The 17,500-nt window shown below is 42.1% G+C and overlaps 1 protein-coding gene and 1 long non-coding RNA gene across 2 annotated transcripts in view; one reads left to right on the plus strand and one right to left on the minus strand.

Moving 5' to 3' along the window:
* The window catches only part of pnp4b (purine nucleoside phosphorylase 4b), a gene marked incomplete at both ends in the record, with an annotated part of 76,894 nt that overhangs the window by 55,059 nt on the left and 4,335 nt on the right, over window positions 1-17,500 (plus strand). The window lies entirely within an intron of this gene.
* LOC306924573 lies at window positions 9,176-12,520 on the minus strand. The gene is made up of 4 exons (XR_013790182.1): window positions 12,115-12,520; window positions 11,789-11,888; window positions 11,466-11,558; window positions 9,176-9,995 (listed from the first exon to the last, which is right to left on the minus strand). It is a non-coding gene; the product is annotated as an uncharacterized lncRNA (long non-coding RNA).

The following is a 17,500-nucleotide window of genomic DNA, read 5'->3' on the forward strand; positions in this document are numbered from 1 at the left end:
ACTGGGTTTAAATCCCCACACTAGATGTAATAGCAGGTAACTGGGTTTAAATCCCCACTAGATGTAATAGCAGGTAACTGGGCTTAAATCCACACTAGATGTAATAGCAGGTAACTGGGCTTAAATCCACACTAGATGTAATAGTAGGTAACTGGGCTTAAATCCCCACACTAGATGTAATAGCAGGTAACTGGGCTTAAATCCCCACTAGATGTAATAGCAGGTAACTGGGCTTAAATCCACACACTAGATGTAATAGCAGGTAACTGGGTTTAAATCCCCACTAGATGTAATAGCAGGTAACTGGTCTTAAATCCCCACTAGATGTAATAGCAGGTAACTGGGCTTAAATCCCCACTAGATGTAATAGCAGGTAACTGGGCTTAAATCCCCACTAGATGTAATAGCAGGTAACTGGGCTTAAATCCCCACTAGATGTAATAGCAGGTAACTGGGCTTAAATCCCCACTAGATGTAATAGCAAGTAACTGGGCTTAAATCCCCACTAGATGTAATAGCAGGTAACTGGGCTTAAATCCCCACTAGATGTAATAGCAAGTAACTGGGCTTAAATCCCCACTAGATGTAATAGGAGGTAACTGGGCTTAAATCCCCACTAGATGTAATAGCAGGTAACTGGGCTTAAATCCCCACTAGATGTAATAGCAGGTAACTGGGCTTAAATCCCCACTAGATGTAATAGCAGGTAACTGGGCTTAAATCCCCACTAGATGTAATAGCAGGTAACTGGGCTTAAATCCCCACTAGATGTAATAGCAGGTAACTGGGCTTAAATCCCCACTAGATGTAATAGCAGGTAACTGGGTTTAAATCCCCACTAGATGTAATAGCAGGTAACTGGGCTTAAATCCCCACTAGATGTAATAGCAGGTAACTGGGCTTAAATCCCCACTAGATGTAATAGCAGGTAACTGGGCTTAAATCCCCACTAGATGTAATAGCAGGTAACTGGGCTTAAATCCCCACTAGATGTAATAGCAGGTAACTGGGCTTAAATCCCCACTAGATGTAATAGCAGGTAACTGGGCTTAAATCCCCACTAGATGTAATAGCAGGTAACTGGGCTTAAATCCCCACTAGATGTAATAGCAGGTAACTGGGCTTAAATCCCCACTAGATGTAATAGCAGGTAACTGGGCTTAAATCCCCACACTAGATGTAATAGCAGGTAACTGGGCTTAAATCCCCACACTAGATGTAATAGCAGGTAACTGGGCTTAAATCCCCACTAGATGTAATAGCAGGTAACTGGGCTTAAATCCCCACTAGATGTAATAGCAGGTAACTGGGTTTAAATCCCCACTAGATGTAATAGTAGGTAACTGGGCTTAAATCCCCACACTAGATGTAATAGCAGGTAACTGGGCTTAAATCCCCACTAGATGTAATAGCAGGTAACTGGGCTTAAATCCACACACTAGATGTAATAGCAGGTAACTGGGTTTAAATCCCCACTAGATGTAATAGCAGGTAACTGGTCTTAAATCCCCACTAGATGTAATAGCAGGTAACTGGGCTTAAATCCCCACTAGATGTAATAGCAGGTAACTGGGCTTAAATCCCCACTAGATGTAATAGCAGGTAACTGGGCTTAAATCCCCACTAGATGTAATAGCAGGTAACTGGGCTTAAATCCCCACTAGATGTAATAGCAGGTAACTGGGCTTAAATCCCCACACTAGATGTAATAGCAGGTAACTGGGCTTAAATCCCCACTAGATGTAATAGCAGGTAACTGGGTTTAAATCCCCACTAGATGTAATAGTAGGTAACTGGGCTTAAATCCCCACACTAGATGTAATAGCAGGTAACTGGGCTTAAATCCCCACTAGATGTAATAGCAGGTAACTGGGCTTAAATCCACACACTAGATGTAATAGCAGGTAACTGGGTTTAAATCCCCACTAGATGTAATAGCAGGTAACTGGTCTTAAATCCCCACTAGATGTAATAGCAGGTAACTGGGCTTAAATCCCCACTAGATGTAATAGCAGGTAACTGGGCTTAAATCCCCACTAGATGTAATAGCAGGTAACTGGGCTTAAATCCCCACTAGATGTAATAGCAAGTAACTGGGCTTAAATCCCCACTAGATGTAATAGGAGGTAACTGGGCTTAAATCCCCACTAGATGTAATAGCAGGTAACTGGGCTTAAATCCCCACTAGATGTAATAGCAGGTAACTGGGCTTAAATCCCCACTAGATGTAATAGCAGGTAACTGGGCTTAAATCCCCACTAGATGTAATAGCAGGTAACTGGGCTTAAATCCCCACTAGATGTAATAGCAGGTAACTGGGCTTAAATCCCCACTAGATGTAATAGCAGGTAACTGGGTTTAAATCCCCACTAGATGTAATAGCAGGTAACTGGGCTTAAATCCCCACTAGATGTAATAGCAGGTAACTGGGCTTAAATCCCCACTAGATGTAATAGCAGGTAACTGGGCTTAAATCCCCACTAGATGTAATAGCAGGTAACTGGGCTTAAATCCCCACTAGATGTAATAGCAGGTAACTGGGCTTAAATCCCCACTAGATGTAATAGCAGGTAACTGGGCTTAAATCCCCACTAGATGTAATAGCAGGTAACTGGGCTTAAATCCCCACACTAGATGTAATAGCAGGTAACTGGGCTTAAATCCCCACTAGATGTAATAGCAGGTAACTGGGCTTAAATCCCCACTAGATGTAATAGCAGGTAACTGGGTTTAAATCCCCACTAGATGTAATAGTAGGTAACTGGGCTTAAATCCCCACACTAGATGTAATAGCAGGTAACTGGGCTTAAATCCCCACTAGATGTAATAGCAGGTAACTGGGCTTAAATCCACACACTAGATGTAATAGCAGGTAACTGGGTTTAAATCCCCACTAGATGTAATAGCAGGTAACTGGTCTTAAATCCCCACTAGATGTAATAGCAGGTAACTGGGCTTAAATCCCCACTAGATGTAATAGCAGGTAACTGGGCTTAAATCCCCACTAGATGTAATAGCAGGTAACTGGGCTTAAATCCCCACTAGATGTAATAGCAGGTAACTGGGCTTAAATCCCCACTAGATGTAATAGCAGGTAACTGGGCTTAAATCCCCACTAGATGTAATAGCAGGTAACTGGGCTTAAATCCCCACTAGATGTAATAGCAGGTAACTGGGCTTAAATCCCCACTAGATGTAATAGGAGGTAACTGGGCTTAAATCCACACACTAGATGTAATAGCAGGTAACTGGGCTTAAATCCCCACTAGATGTAATAGCAGGTAACTGGGCTTAAATCCCCACACTAGATGTAATAGCAGGTAACTGGGCTTAAATCCCCACACTAGATGTAATAGCAGGTAACTGGGCTTAAATCCCCACTAGATGTAATAGCAGGTAACTGGGTTTAAATCCCCACTAGATGTAATAGTAGGTAACTGGGCTTAAATCCCCACACTAGATGTAATAGCAGGTAACTGGGCTTAAATCCCCACTAGATGTAATAGCAGGTAACTGGGCTTAAATCCCAACTAGATGTAATAGCAGGTAACTGGGCTTAAATCCCCACACTAGATGTAATAGCAGGTAACTGGGCTTAAATCCCCACTAGATGTAATAGCAGGTAACTGGGCTTAAATCCACACACTAGATGTAATAGCAGGTAACTGGGCTTAAATCCCCACACTAGATGTAATAGCAGGTAACTGGGCTTAAATCCACACACTAGATGTAATAGCAGGTAACTGGGCTTAAATCCACACACTAGATGTAATAGCAGGTAACTGGGCTTAAATCCACACACTAGATGTAATAGCAGGTAACTGGGCTTAAATCCCAACTAGATGTAATAGCAGGTAACTGGGCTTAAATCCCCACTAGATGTAATAGCAGGTAACTGGGCTTAAATCCCCACTAGATGTAATAGCAGGTAACTGGGCTTAAATCCCCACTAGATGTAATAGCAGGTAACTGGGCTTAAATCCCAACTAGATGTAATAGCAGGTAACTGGGCTTAAATCCCCACTAGATGTAATAGCAGGTAACTGGGCTTAAATCCCCACTAGATGTAATAGCAGGTAACTGGGCTTAAATCCCCACACTAGATGTAATAGCAGGTAACTGGGCTTAAATCCCCACTAGATGTAATAGCAGGTAACTGGGCTTAAATCCACACACTAGATGTAATAGCAGGTAACTGGGCTTAAATCCCCACACTAGATGTAATAGCAGGTAACTGGGCTTAAATCCCCACTAGATGTAATAGCAGGTAACTGGGCTTAAATCCCCACTAGATGTAATAGCAGGTAACTGGGCTTAAATCCCCACTAGATGTAATAGCAGGTAACTGGGCTTAAATCCCCACTAGATGTAATAGCAGGTAACTGGGTTTAAATCCCCACTAGATGTAATAGCAGGTAACTGGGCTTAAATCCCCACTAGATGTAATAGCAGGTAACTGGGCTTAAATCCCCACTAGATGTAATAGCAAGTAACTGGGCTTAAATCCCCACACTAGATGTAATAGCAGGTAACTGGGCTTAAATCCCCACTAGATGTAATAGCAGGTAACTGCGCTTAAATCCCCACTAGATGTAATAGCAGGTAACTGGGCTTAAATCCACACACTAGATGTAAATAGCAGGTAACTGGGCTTAAATCCCCACTAGATGTAATAGCAGGTAACTGGGCTTAAATCCACACACTAGATGTAATAGCAGGTAACTGGGTTTAAATCCCCACTAGATGTAATAGCAGGTAACTGGGCTTAAATCCCCACTAGATGTAATAGTAGGTAACTGGGCTTAAATCCACACACTAGATGTAAATAGCAGGTAACTGGGCTTAAATCCCCACTAGATGTAATAGCAGGTAACTGGGCTTAAATCCCCACACTAGATGTAATAGCAGGTAACTGGTCTTAAATCCCCACTAGATGTAATAGCAGGTAACTGGGCTTAAATCCCCACTAGATGTAATAGCAGGTAACTGGGCTTAAATCCCCACTAGATGTAATAGCAGGTAACTGGGCTTAAATCCCCACACTAGATGTAATAGCAGGTAACTGGGCTTAAATCCCCACTAGATGTAATAGCAGGTAACTGGGTTTAAATCCCCACTAGATGTAATAGCTGGTAACTGGGCTTAAATCCCCACTAGATGTAATAGCAGGTAACTGGGCTTAAATCCCCACTAGATGTAATAGCAGGTAACTGGGTTTAAATCCCCACTAGATGTAATAGCAGGTAACTGGGTTTAAATCCCCACTAGATGTAATAGCTGGTAACTGGGTTTAAATCCCCACTAGATGTAATAGCAGGTAACTGGGTTTAAATCCCCACTAGATGTAATAGCTGGTAACTGGGCTTAAATCCCCACTAGATGTAATAGCTGGTAACTGGGCTTAAATCCCCACTAGATGTAATAGCTGGTAACTGGGCTTAAATCCCCACTAGATGTAATAGCAGGTAACTGGGCTTAAATCCCCACTAGATGTAATAGCAGGTAACTGGGTTTAAATCCCCACTAGATGTAATAGCAGGTAACTGGGCTTAAATCCCCACTAGATGTAATAGCAGGTAACTGGGCTTAAATCCCCACTAGATGTAATAGCAGGTAACTGGGCTTAAATCCCCACTAGATGTAATAGCAGGTAACTGGGCTTAAATCCCCACACTAGATGTAATAGCAGGTAACTGAGCTTAAATCCCCACTAGATGTAATAGCAGGTAACTGGGCTTAAATCCCCACTAGATGTAATAGCAGGTAACTGGGCTTAAATCCCCACACTAGATGTAATAGCAGGTAACTGGGCTTAAATCCCCACTAGATGTAATAGCAGGTAACTGGGCTTAAATCCCCACTAGATGTAATAGCAGGTAACTGGGCTTAAATCCCCACTAGATGTAATAGCAGGTAACTGGGCTTAAATCCCCACTAGATGTAATAGCAGGTAACTGGGCTTAAATCCCCACTAGATGTAATAGCAGGTAACTGGGCTTAAATCCCCACTAGATGTAATAGCAGGTAACTGGGTTTAAATCCCCACTAGATGTAATAGCAGGTAACTGGGCTTAAATCCCCACTAGATGTAATAGCAGGTAACTGGGCTTAAATCCCCACTAGATGTAATAGCAGGTAACTGGGCTTAAATCCCCACACCAGATGTAATAGCAGGTAACTGGGCTTAAATCCCCACTAGATGTAATAGCAGGTAACTGGGCTTAAATCCCCACTAGATGTAATAGCCTTAACTTAACATTTACATTGAAAGCATCTTAGTGTGTTGGGGAGAATAGCTTTAATCCATTTAGACCGGTTCTACAAATGTCTCCTAAATCCTGACAGTTTTCTGAAAAACTCTATGTTTCTTTGTCAGTGGTTCTCACAGGGTTAAAACCCTATGTTTCTATGTTTCTATATCAGTGGTTCTCAAAGGTTTTCATGTCAAGGACCCCCCAAATATATATGTAATTGGCCGCCGACCCCCATCTGGAAATATGTTGTTCCAGGGACGATTTTTCAAAAATAGCAGACCTACAAGATCGTAGCGCGGCACTCGTTGCCGCGCTATGAGCTTGTAGATCTGCTATTTTTCAACAGCTAAAGCATAACCTAATGCTAAAAACACCAAAAAGGGTTCCCGCCCAAAATGGGTTAAAGGACCACTTCACCACTTTTCAACGTATACCTTCATATAATTGCTCCTCACTAATGTTCATGATAAAATAGCAAAAAGAAAATCTACTCGGTCTGTCTCATAGGAGGGCTGTGGGCAGTTCAGAAACCAGTCTGTGTCTCATAGGAGGGCTGTGGGCAGTTCAGAAACCAGTCTGCGTCTCATAGGAGGGCTGCGGGCAGTTCAGAAACCAGTCTGTGTCTCATAGGAGGGCTGTGGGCCGTTCAGAAACCAGTCTGTGTCTCATAGGAGGGCTGTGGGCAGTTCAGAAACCAGTCTGTGTCTCATAGGAGGGCTGTGGGCAGTTCAGAAACCAGTCTGTGTCTCATAGGAGGGCTGTGGGCAGTTCAGAAACCAGTCTGTGTCTCATAGGAGGGCTGTGGGCAGTTCAGAAACCAGTCTGTGTCTCATAGGAGGGCTCACTGATAAAAATATGCCACCCCATTTATTTAAAAGAATCAATGAATTTAATTGAGTCAAAAAGGTACTTTTATTAAACAAGACTAGTTCTTGTATAAAATACGCAATCCAGTCAATTCAATAGTCTACATTTTCCAGTAAAATCTACAAGATATGTCCAGTAAAATCGACAAGATATGTCCAGTAAAATCTACAAGATATGTCCAGTAAAATTTACTGGATCGACAAGATATGTCCAGTAAAATCTACAAGATATGTCCAGTAAAATCTACAAGATATGTCCAGTAAAATGTACTGGATCTACAAGATATGTCCAGTAAAATTTACTGGACATATCTTGTAGATTTTACTGGACATTATCTTGTAGATTTTACTGTACATATCTTGTAGATTTTACTGGACATATCTTGTAGATTTTACTGGATATATCTTGTAGATTTTACTGGAAAATGTAGACTATTGAATTGAATGGATTACGTATTTTATACAAGAACTAGTCTTGTTTAATAAAAGTACGTTTTTGACTCAATTAAATTCATTGATTTTTTTAAATAAACTGGGGTGGAATTTTTATATATATAAAAATGCCACCCCATTTATTAAAAAAAGATCAATGAGTATTTTCAGTTTGTAATCAGAAGTTATACAACTTCTGATTACAAACTGAAAATACTCAAACAAATGTTTGTATTGTCCTATGACCACCATGTTCTTTTCTGTACAACTTCTGATTATAAACTGAAAATACTCAAACATAAATGTTTGTCTTGTCCTATGAACACCACCAGCAAGAGTCAAATGGCATCAGGTATAAAAAAAAACAATTTATTGTTTTATTCCTCAAATTGGAACATAAGGTTATACAGTTTCTTTTAAAACTAAATTATATCAGTGCATAAAAACAAAGTAAATGCAGCCACAATATGATAGCTTCGTGAGCAGTGGAACCATTGGACCCACAGTGTTCTCTATGGCCCTGTGGGCAGTGGAACCATTGGACCCACAGTGTACTGTGGTTCTATATGGCCCTGTGGAACCATTGGACCCACAGTGTACTGTGGTTCTCTATGGCCCTGTGGGCAGTGGAACCCATTGGACCCACAGTGTACTGTGGTTCTCTATGGCCCTGTGGGCAGTGGACCCATTGGACCCACAGTGTACTGTGGTTCTCTATGGCTGTTGGCAGTGCACGGAACCCATTGGACCCACAGTGTACTGTGGTTCTCTATGGCTCTGTGGGCAGTGGAACCACAGTGTACTGTGGTTCTCTATGGCTGTGGGCAGTGGAAACCATTGGACCCACAGTGTACTGTGGTTCTCTATGGCTCTGTGGGCAGTGGAAACCATTGGACCCACAGTGTAATGTGGTTCTCTATGGCTCTGTGGGCCCCATTGGACCCACAGCGTTTGGCCTTTCTTAACAAAATTATCAGTGCATAACAAAAACACAAAGAAACATAATTGTATTTGTTCAAATATAGAGTCCATTAACACATCTATCAGAGGTAATGATTAGGCCATGACCTTTAGAACATATGTAAATAATTTGTATTAGTACCCCTGAGGGCAATTCTTCACTTGCACAATGTAGGAGGTGGGACTAAGGGGGACTTCCTGTTGGGATATCACCCCTGTGTTTGCTTCCTGTCCATCGGGAGTGCATGTAAGTCAGTCATTTTCTACGGACAATTATAGTATTTTCTCGTCACTTGTAATTTTTTAAATTACGTTTAAAAAAACCTTTTATTCATATGGTTCATTCATTTACCATTCGTTTTTATCGTAATGTTTTATTTAGGGTTTTTTTCTCAAGGGGAAAGTTGTATGCTCCAGTGCCTGTCTGTGCTGCTGCACTATACAGTACAGTACAGTACAGTGGAATACAGTACAGTACAGTGGAATACAGTACAGTACAGTACAGTGGAGTACAGTACAGTGGAGTACAGTACAGTACAGTGGAGTACAGTACAGTGGAATACAGTATGGTACAGTACAGTGGAATACAGTACTCCACTGTACTGTACTGTACTCCACCGTACTCTACCGTACTCTACCGTACTCTACCGTACTGTACTGTATTCCTGTATGTATAGTGCAGCAGCACAGACAGACACTGGAGCATACAACTTTCCCCTTGAGAAAAAAAACCCTAAATAAAACATTACGATAAAAACGAATGGTAAATGAATGAACCATATGAATACAATTTTTTTTAAACTTAATTAAAAAAATTACAAGTGACGAGAAAATACTATAATTGTCCGTAGAAAATGACTGACTTACATGCACTCCCGATGGACAGGAAGCAAACACAGGGGTGATATCCCAACAGGAAGTCCCCCTTAGTCCCGCCTCCTACATTGTGCAAGTGAAGAATAGCCTCATTGAAAACATTAGGCCATAATGGTATCCCTGATGTTGCAAATACTTGATGGGCCTGATGTATGCATTCCCTACCCCAAGCCTTTGAAGTACACTTTTGAGGCGTTTCAGAAAATATTTCTTGAGCTGGACGCAAGCACCAAAATGTCTCCCAAAGTATTTGGTTTGAATTCAAGTTTAAAGTACTAATCTTTTCATGGAGGCCAACCCTCAGGGCTACTTCTAAAAACAATTAAAAGTATGTTCTATTGGCCTAATGTTTTCGTGGATGATAGCCCTCATGACTGTCTAAAAAATATTTGTTTGTGTTCTAAAGGTCATTATGGCCTAGGGTGCAGTACTTAGTTCAGACTGGTCATTGGTCAGACAAACGACAACCTAGGACTAATGCCCCGTCGGAATTACTTGCGGATCCCCTGGCCGTTCTGTCGAGACCACCACCTCTGCTGTACTCGAAGATGCTCAGGACACTAGAAGAGATGGCCTCTTGGACAGCTGCATCATCGTCATCAAATACCTGGGGAAAACAGAGACAGTGAGAATATGCTAAAACAAAAAAGGTGCATTTGTCTTTGCTCTCTCTGCAGTCTACACAGCAGTTTGTCGCAAGTGTGGTCTGGGCTAATAGAAGCCCAGTTTTGCTTTGACAGCAGCTGTAATCTCATTTGTATTGTTGTGGCCAGTGTCTCACACCTTCCACCAACATTAATACCATGGTGAGTATACCAGTTACTAGTAGTTGTGGCACTGTGGGCAGGTGCCAAGTCTCGCTAGAAAAGCAAATCAGCATCTCCATAAAGCTTGTCAACAACACATCTCATGGTAGATGGCTGTATTGACTCTGGACTTGATAAAACACAGTGGACCGACACCAGCAGATGGCATCCAAAATCATCACTGACAGTGAAAACCTCACAATCTACCAGGACATTTTAGAACATGTGCCAAAACTACTAGTATTTGGTATAGCCTGCTGACCATGATATTACTTAACTGACCAGCCAACTGACCATCCATTGATCCCACCAAGCCATCAGATAGGCTCTATAGAGGGTATGCACATGCATAAAGTAAATGGCAGATTGAGTGGCAAAGTGAGTGATGAAGTGAATTTAAAGTCGTTTAAAGTAATTTAATGCAATCAAATAGGACTTTTCTGTTTGGATGTATGTGTCAAGGCCAGAAAGTAGTTTTGTGCCACTCAGTAGGCATTCCCGCATAACTCCCGGGTATGATGATGTCACACGGATACCCTATATTTTAGATGGCAAAATCCTGTCTCATATAGAGCCATATAGAGCGAAGTCCTGACGTCACTGTCAGTAGAGGGCGTCAGTCCACAGGTTCATGTACTTTTTATTTGCATCACCCCGGCCTTTTCACTCATATGGATATGAAGCATCGACTGAAGGTGGAAATGTACAAATATACCCAAAGAGTAACAAAATAAGCGTTAGAAACGAGTCAAACAACCCAGAGACTACATTTCTGGGTAGGCGGGTGGCTGCATCTGCCCGTCGAACAGAAACTGAATGTCAATTACGTTTATTTTTTTATTGATATTTAATGTTTCGTGGTTAGTACGAGTCGAGTCACCACCAGCTGAGCTTACGTCAACGAGGAATCTCAGGAACGCAATTTGTTGACAGCTGGGCGTGACGTATATTAGCAGCGACATTGCCTTAGTTTCAAGGCTTTTGCGGCCACATTAAGTCCATTTTCTCCAGAAACTGGCTGTATCAAATATGAATGGACATCATTAACGACGCACAGCCACTCCGCTGACAGAAAGGCCGGGGTGGTCGGTTTATTTTTCAAACACAGTTCTTATATGAAGAGACCTAAAATAGCCCTATGGAGATTTCAATGCAAATAAAACGATGAACCTGTGTGTTGGTGCCCTCTACTGAAAGTGACGTCAGACTTCGGTGCTCTATAGGCTAGGTCTTTTAGCAAGAAGTTTAGAACAGAGGTAGATTTTCTTTACCTTGTAATCCTTGATCAACTCCTCCGTCTTTTCCCCAAGGAAGACAATGAGGACTCTGGTGACAGCTTCTCTACAGGACTCAATGCTGTGGTCCTACAAACACATGAAATGACATTGTACAGTACAGACATCAGAATGCAGAAGTGCATCAAACTAACCACTACACTATTGCAAGTCTACTTTCCATAAATTCCAATGAGAAGGAATACTTCAAACATATTTGGAGTCAAGCAAAACAAATGAGCTTGTAGATTGGCTATTTTTGGGGTTGAAGGAAGCTCAAAAGAAAATGAGAACATTGCGTGTTATGTGAAGGTCTTTACCTGTGCGACAGCTGCAACTTGCTTCTGTGGCTTGGTGCAGGTGACCACTCCAGGCTTCAGTGGACGTCAGCTGGCTGGGTGGGTGGGTGGGTCGGTCAGCCTGAAATCACAGTAAAAACAGTTAGTGAAACCTCATGACTACTGCGTGCGTGCGCGAACTAGCAGTTTTAACTGGAATGTGTGCGATTGACTCTCTACTATACTTTAAAAATCTGTTTGGAAAATAGCTGATCTACAAGCTTGTACTGTACATTGGCTATTTTAGCCAATCTAGGACCAGAGTTCAAAAGAATATGAGAACATTGTGTGTTTTGTGAAGGTCCTACCTGTGTGACTTGGTGATGGTGACCACTCCAGTCCAGGCTGCAGTGGACTCCACTCCAGTCAGCTAGCTGGGTGGGTGGGGTGGGTGGGTGGGTGGGTCGGTCAGCCTGAAATCACAGTAAAAACAGTTAGTGAAACCTCATGACTACTGCGTGCGTGCGTGTGCGAACTAGCAGTTTTAACTGGAATGTGTGTGATTGACTCTCTACTATACTTTAAAAATCTGTTTGGAAAATAGCTGATCTACAAGCTTGTACTGTACATTGGCTATTTTAGCCAATCTAGGACCAGAGTTCAAAAGAATATGAGAACATTGTGTGTTTTGTGAAGGTCATACCTGTGTGACTTGGTGATGGTGACCACTCCAGTCCAGGCTGCAGTGGACTCCACTCCAGTCAGCTAGCTGGGTGGGTGGGGTGGGTGGGTGGGTGGGTCGGTCAGCCTGAAATCACAGTAAAAACAGTTAGTGAAACCTCATGACTACTGCGTGCGTGTGCGAACTAGCAGTTTTAACTGGAATGTGTGCGATTGACTCTCTACTATATTTTAAAAATCTGTTTGGAAAATAGCTGATCTACAAGCTTGTACTGTACATTGGCTATTTTAGCCAATCTAGGACCAGAGTTCAAAAGAATATGAGAACATTGTGTGTTTTGTGAAGGTCCTACCTGTGTGACTTGGTGATGGTGACCACTCCAGTCCAGGCTGCAGTGGACTCCACTCCAGTCAGCTAGCTGGGTGGGTGGGGTGGGTGGGTGGGTGGGTCGGTCAGCCTGAAATCACAGTAAAAACAGTTAGTGAAACCTCATGACTACTGCGTGCGTGCGTGTGCGAACTAGCAGTTTTAACTGGAATGTGTGTGATTGACTCTCTACTATACTTTAAAAATCTGTTTGGAAAATAGCTGATCTACAAGCTTGTACTGTACATTGGCTATTTTAGCCAATCTAGGACCAGAGTTCAAAAGAATATGAGAACATTGTGTGTTTTGTGAAGGTCATACCTGTGTGACTTGGTGATGGTGACCACTCCAGTCCAGGCTGCAGTGGACTCCACTCCAGTCAGCTAGCTGGGTGGGTGGGGTGGGTGGGTGGGTGGGTCGGTCAGCCTGAAATCACAGTAAAAACAGTTAGTGAAACCTCATGACTACTGCGTGCGTGTGCGAACTAGCAGTTTTAACTGGAATGTGTGCGATTGACTCTCTACTATATTTTAAAAATCTGTTTGGAAAATAGCTGATCTACAAGCTTGTACTGTACATTGGCTATTTTAGCCAATCTAGGACCAGAGTTCAAAAGAATATGAGAACATTGTGTGTTTTGTGAAGGTCATACCCGTGTGACTTGGTGATGGTGACCACTCCAGTCCAGGCTGCAGTGGACTCCAGTCAGCTAGCTGGGTGGGTGGGGTGGGTGGGTGGGTCGGTCAGCCTGAAATCACAGTAAAAACAGTTAGTGAAACCTCATGACTACTGCGTGCGTGCGTGTGCGAACTAGCAGTTTTAACTGGAATGTGTGCGATTGACTCTACTATACTTTATTTTAAAAATCTGTTACTACTAAATCTGTTTGTACTGGAAATGTACAAATATACCCAAAGAGTAACAAAATAAGCGTTAGAAACGAGTCAAACAACCCAGAGACTACATTTCTGGGTAGGCGGGTGGCTGCATCTGCCCGTCGCACAACAGAAACTGAATGTCAATTACGTTTATTTTTATTTTATTGATATTTAATGTTTCGTGGTTAGTACGAGTGGAGTCACCACCAGCTGAGCTTACGTGTGTTTGGAAAATAGCTGATCTACAAGCTTGTACTGTACATTGGCTATTTTAGCCAATCTAGGACCAGAGTTCAAAAGAATATGAGAACATTGTGTGTTTTGTGAAGGTCATACCTGTGTGACTTGGTGATGGTGACCACTCCAGTCCAGGCTGCAGTGGACTCCACTCCAGTCAGCTAGCTGGGTGGGTGGGGTGGTTCGGTCGGTCAGCCTGAAATCACAGTAAAAACAGTTAGTGAAACCTCATGACTACTGCGTGCGTGCGTGAATGTGTGCGATTGACTCTATACTATACTTTATTTTAAATACATGTTTGGAAAATAGCTGATCTACAACCTTGTACTTAACATCTGCTGTATTGAAATAGCCAATGTGTAGGGTTAAATTGGTTAAACTGTGATTCTTCCTCCAATGACAAGGAATACTTCCAAGCATAGAGGTCAGGCAAAACATTGAGCTTGTAGATGTTAGCCAATCTAGGACCAGAGTTCAAAAGAATACCCGTGTGACTGAACCACTCCAGTCCAGCTAGCTGCAGTGGATGTGTCAGCTGGCTGGCTGGCTGGGGTGGGGTGGGGTGGGTGGGTCGGTCGAGAAGCCACCCTGAAATCACAGTAAAAACAGTTAGTGAAACCTCATGACTACAGCGTGCGTGCGCGCGTGAATGTGTGCGATTGACTCTATACTATACTTTATTTTAAATACATGTTTGGAAAATAGCTGATCTACAACCTTGTACTGAATATCTGCTGTATTGAAATAGCCAATGTGTAGGGTTAAATTGGTTAAACTGTGATTCTTCCTCCAATGACAAGGAATACTTCCAAGCATAGAAGTCAGTCGAGAAGACTGACATCACAGTAAACATAATTAAACAACTTATCAGACATCTGATAAAAACAGACAGATCTTTCAATGCATGAATCACAAGCAGGTACATAAATGTAGCCAATAAGCAGTAACATTATATTTGGGGCAGGTGTGCTTCACACACACACACAAAATGTGGACCCTTTTTTCCCCTGACACCGACTATAATGCAAGATCACCAATGTCTATGTCCAATGTCCTGGGCTATGCTTAGAAACCACCACGATATTAAACCACAATATATTTGCAAGTTAAACTGGTTATAATAACTGTGAGAATAACATTTGGTCTGTGACTGTGGGGAAATACAATAGGCTACACGTGTGCACAATTAATAAACAATGTCGTAATATGTCCAGAGTTATTAAGTTAACATATTTGGATTTTAACAGAAAGACAACGCCATAAATCACACAAAGTGAGTGACAGACTCAACACTTGTCAGTCACTTGGCATAGTAGCACATAGCATGCTTTGATTGATTGATATTGATTGATTGAAATATGTATTAACAGTTTGCAGAATTACAGTACAATTCAAGCACAAACTCAATACAAAGGCTGTTAACTGTGAGTGGACGATCCAATTAAGCATTACACTTGTTTACAAGAGGGTCCACCATGTTCAATTCATCAAAAAATGCAAGGCAGCGATGCATGCATGCAAACAACATGTTTCTCCAGCTGAGATTTAGTGTCTCCATCTCTCTCTGGAAGAGGTTGGCCTCACTGAGGCACAACAAACACTCTGACATGAAGCTTCAGCTGACACAAAAACAACACGCTGTTTGTCCAAAACACACTAACTCCACTCCCACCGACGTCATGTGTTCATTTATCTTCAGCCATACAGACTCCATTTGACACAAATCAATGTACACCACTGCTAGCTTGTTCCAAAACACACTCTCTCCACGTTTCTACTTCGCCACACTTGTCCTAATGCTAATGCAATTGACAGCTCAGCTCGCAAAACCACGGACACAGCGCTGTCCTGCTGGCCGTGACGAGTGTGTGTGTCGGGGACAGAGGCCGGGTACTCGCGTTGGCTACCCTCGGCCGTTCAATTTGAGGAGGTGTTGGCCATGGACGGTATAGATATACACTACAGTATGAGCACGTTCATCAAAAACACAACTAAACTATGAATAGGGCTTAAACATTTAATCATCCAAAGACGGATTGTATTTTCACACGTAACGCGTCCATTAAAATGTCAATCCGCTGCATAGGTCATGCGGGAAGTTGGGAACTGTAATGTATGCGACTGTCTAGCCCGTCTCCGGACCCCCCGGGTTGAGCTCCTTTGGACCCCTAAGGAGCTCAACCCGGGGGGTCCGGAGACGGGCTAGCGACTGTCCAAGGCTGCAGTCAAGATGAAACGTAGTTTCATGAAAGTTGTGAAACCAAATGAGTTGTTTCACAGCCCTCTTTCTAATTTAAACACCAAATACACAACGTGTTCAACATGCATTGGTATCAAAAACAACCAGCCACTGACGCGAAAATAAAACCGTCACACGTGTGTCTGCTTTGATGTGCTGTACAGCAGCAAACACTCCGTTTTTCACTACTCCAATCAAAACATAATGTAAACACTTGCTAAATTGAACCTTAATCAAATGCTCGGCTAATATTATTCTTACCTTAACCGTGGGAAAACGGTGAAGTGATGCAGGTTCGGTGAAGAAGTTTGTGAGCAGGTGCGCGGTGAAATGGCGTCTGACGTCAGGTCTTCTTGAAGGGGCAAAAGTTATTGAAGGGGCGTGTCCAGGTTTCCAAGCCATAATGCTGTATATTTTACTGAATTCTGACCATTTTGTGTGGGTACAGAACAACATTGGTTGGAATTAAGTAAATAAATCCATTTGAGAAATACATGCACACGTTCTTGTATTGTTAACAAGAGATGATTCTCAAAAAAAGTGACATATTCTTGTACACAAAAAACTTAAATGTGTCTTGTTAATCATAACAGATTTAATCATGTTACATTTACTGTTCCTAATAACCATTTGCCCGTAAATTTTAATGCATTTTGACCATTGTGTGTGGGTACAGAACAATATTGGTTGGAATTAAGTTAATAAATCCATTGGATAAATAAATGCACACTTTCTTGTATTTTTAACAAGAGATGATAATCGAAATACTTGACATATTCTTGTAAACGAACATACTTAAATGTGGCTTGTTAATCATAACTGATTGAATCATGTTACATATACTGTTTGTCCGATGGACTTTTATCAGTGCTGTGGGCAGTTCAGAAACCAGTCTGTGTCTCATAGGAGGGCTGTGGGCAGTTCAGAAACCAGTCTGTGTCTCATAGGAGGGCTGTGGGTCGTTCTCAAAGTCTTACAATAACAACATTTTAAATATATTTAAAACAAAATCTGTTTTGATGATTTCACTGGTTTCTGAACTGCCCACAGCCCTCCTATGACAGTGGTTCCCAAAGTGGGGTCCGGGGACCCCTAGGGGACCCCAAGGGAGTTCCAGGGGGTCCCGAGCTAAATGATAGTTTGGAACCAAATGGACCCTTATGGGTCTGTAACTGAGAGTGGACAAATGGACAATGACATTTGTACACTCTCAAGGTTAAATTAACATTGATTTTACAAAATAAATTGGGGGTCCCAGAGATATAATTAAATACCATTAAATGGGGGTCCGTAGACTAATGGATGTCAAATTGGGGGTCCTTGAAATTAAACTGGTTGAGAATCAATGCTAG

The sequence above is a fragment of the Electrona antarctica genome (assembly GCF_951216825.1).
Source record: "Electrona antarctica genome assembly, chromosome: 6".
NCBI lineage: Eukaryota > Metazoa > Chordata > Actinopteri > Myctophiformes > Myctophidae > Electrona > Electrona antarctica.